The following is a 3,146-nucleotide window of genomic DNA, read 5'->3' as shown; positions in this document are numbered from 1 at the left end:
AAATTCTAGGACACAAATGTTAAAATTAGAATAAGATTTGGTTTTTGGTGGTGACACATAATACACCATGCCAAAATGTTTTCTTTGTATCAAAAGCCTGCCCTCTGCACAAAGCTATACATTGAATTCATATATTTATATATATGTTTCTTGTTTTGACAATATCAAAAGTACCGTGTTGCCTGCATATTCAGGATGATGATATATAGCAAATGGACAAGATCCAAATGGAAGTGGGAGGCAAAGAGACAGCTAAGATTGTTTGGGGTTCCAGCAGGAAGGCTATCCCCGCAGAGGTCTAACCACTCAAGTGTGCTCTAAGTCAGGAGGTAGTATTTTCTAGATTTTTTTTTTTTTCCTTAAATGTTCATCATATTTCCTCATTTTCCTTTTGCTGTTTTAGGATGGCTTCAAGGAGCTTCATGATTTGGAGAGTTCATTTGCTTCATTTCCTATCAAATCATTGCAAGAACTTAAGTAAGGATTATTTCTGTCTCATCTTTTCATCAATATCATTAAGTGTCTTCCAGGGTAGCGGAATGTATTTTCCAGAAATTTTCAGTTTGAAATTGTTTGTAAAATTGAGTTGAATTAAAAACAAATGCTGACTTAAGAAACTTTTTTTCCCCAATCCATTCTTCTTATTTCTAATCATTACTTTTCTTATGCATTTGTGTAATATAAATGCAAATTAGAAAAAAAGACAGCATTTTCTTCATTGTAATTGTTTTTTCCCTTTATTGGTGTAGTGGTTGTTTTGATATTGGTGAAGATGATGAGGGTTCAAGTAGTCCTACGTCAGTTTCTTTTAAGACCAAGAAAGTGGAAGGAGTGAGAGTGGGAATTCAGGGAAAACTAGCTCTTTACCTTATCATCCCATTCCTGAGCATAAAAAGTTTTTGAGTGGTTCAGGAATACTCGATAATGGTTTTTCTCCTACGGAAGTTACACGTGAAGGAGACAGGTAATTTTGATCATAATTGTAGTTGTACTTTCTCCTAATTTATTTGCTACCAAGAGGTTGTTGTTGAATTCCTAAGATAAGAATGTGAAAACTTAGGAGTTATCTAGGCATTATCTAGTTTTTAAATTTAAAAGTTAGGATAATCCTTATCCTAACTTAAGGTTATCAAGATATCTAGAGTTAGTCTATAACTAGAGATGTATGATATGTATTTTTTTAAGTGAATAAGTGTGAATAAGTTTTTCCTCTATTTTTTCATGGTATCAGAGCCAGGTTCTCTGGCCATAGTAATTGATGGTTAAAACAGCCATGACTGGTGGCAGGCAGGGTAGGAGCCTAAGTCCACCACATGTTCAACAGATTCCTTCTTCAGATCTGCAATCTNCCTGAAATTTGATTGAGTGGTGGAGCCCCCTTGATTGCACCTTCATCCAGTTGCTTTACTGCTTGGATTTGTTTTATGGGTTCTGATTTGGCGATTTCTCAAGTATGTTGTCAAGCAACTTTGCAAAATGCTGTTTGTGAATATTGTTTTAATTCATTATTTGCACTATCAGCGTTGAGTTTCATGTCTATTTCACGTAATAAAATATTTATTCTTGTTGAAGATTGGTAAATGTGAAGCCTTAAAGCGACACCGTTTAACTTAAGCCAAGAAATTCCAAAACGACACCGTTGTGACTTAAATCTACGCTCAATCCTGATCGTTGGTTTGAATCCAGATCTAACGGCTGAAGACTTAAGTTGAGTCAAACCTATAAAAGCTGATGACTCTTCAGTTTTTCATTAACGCATTTTTTCTCTCTGTTTTGATATCTCTCTGAGTTACAAATTAGGATTCAAGATTAGGGTTTGTTCGTGTGGGTGTAAATCTACGGGAAATTTGTCCATTGAGTTGTGTTTCTTAGTGGGGAGGGAACCTGGTGTAGTGTTCTTATCTCAGATTGTAGGTTTACTGTTGTTGTTTCAAATCCTGTTTGATCTTGGTTGAAATCTTGTAAGAGAGAGAAGTTGAGGGTTGTAACCGTTCTTGATCGAAATAGAAAGTGCAGCGAGCATCCATATTCTGGAGCTTAACGTGGACGTAGCTTGTTCAATATTGAACAAGTGAACCACAGTAAATACTGTGTGTTGAATCTGTTTGGTTTGCGTTGATTGTGTGTTTGTTGGTTGATGTTTGCTTGATTGGTTTAAGATTATTTACAACAAAGATATTAAATATTAGCAAGTCTCTGCTTGGTAAAATGAAATAAAGTATTCAAGCTTCCTACATTTAATGAGCAAAGCCTTGAAGGCAGGTTTGAATGTTGATTTGCGAAGCTAGATTTTTCTTAGAAGAATTATTTTTGTAGTAATTTTTATGAGTTTTAGTAAACATTTATGGTACTTCTAATTTGTAATAAATTTTTGTAGAATATGAGTATAATAGTAATATCTATAACAGAATAATTATATATGTAGTCGTGAGAAAATAATGTGATCCATTACCATATAGTGTAGAGACATGATAGTTGCAGGGCCCTTCTATTGACTGATACTTAGGAACAGTTCAAGTTTCAATTTTCATTTGGAATGTAGAAACATGACGAGTCCTAATCTCTCTAATTAACTGGTTTCCTTTTGACTGCTAGCTTTGAATTGTCGCTAGAAAAAAGTTGTTCGATTACTATTTAGTGAAGAGATGTGATAGTTGCAGTGCCCTTGGTATATAATTAGAGTGATCCCTGGGTACAATTCAAGATTCAATTTTCATTTGGTGGTTGCCTTTTGAGTGCTAAGTTTGATTTGTGGCTAGATAGCCCCCACACCAGAGAAGAAAAATTCCACAAAAGTACCTAGGTGTAGGCCAGCATGTTGCAGCTAAAACAAATCTTTCCAACACTCCAGGAAGATTTTGAAAAGAAAAATTCCACACCAGAGAAGAAAAATTCCACAAGAGTAGCTAGGTGATTTTGAAAAGAAATTACTGACCATGAAAGACAGCATTATTATCTATCCTTCTCCAGGAAGAGGCCACCTAGTTTGATGCTGTCACTACGATGCTAATTTTGTTCAGTTTCCGGCTTCTCCGACTTCTTTTGCTGGCTTTAACCCGTTAGCCAATAATTACTAACACTTTTTATGTACATGAAATTTTAGTAATTTGAGGAATGCTATGGAGCCAAGTGACGAATTCATGGTA

The 3,146-nt window shown here is 35.1% G+C and overlaps 1 long non-coding RNA gene across 1 annotated transcript; it reads left to right on the top strand.

Moving 5' to 3' along the window:
• Positions 1 to 207: 207 nt before the first annotated feature.
• LOC116138650 lies at positions 208 to 958 on the top strand. The gene is made up of 3 exons (XR_004129328.1): positions 208 to 329; positions 404 to 477; positions 750 to 958. It is a non-coding gene; the product is annotated as an uncharacterized LOC116138650 (long non-coding RNA).
• The last annotated feature ends 2,188 nt before the right edge of the window (positions 959 to 3,146 follow it).

This window comes from Pistacia vera, unplaced genomic scaffold, assembly GCF_008641045.1.
Source record: "Pistacia vera cultivar Batoury unplaced genomic scaffold, PisVer_v2 Contig343, whole genome shotgun sequence".
In the NCBI taxonomy this organism is placed as follows: Eukaryota; Viridiplantae; Streptophyta; class Magnoliopsida; order Sapindales; family Anacardiaceae; genus Pistacia; species Pistacia vera.
The sequence above is the reverse complement of the archived record's forward strand: the minus strand, read 5'-3'. Positions and strand labels throughout refer to the sequence as shown.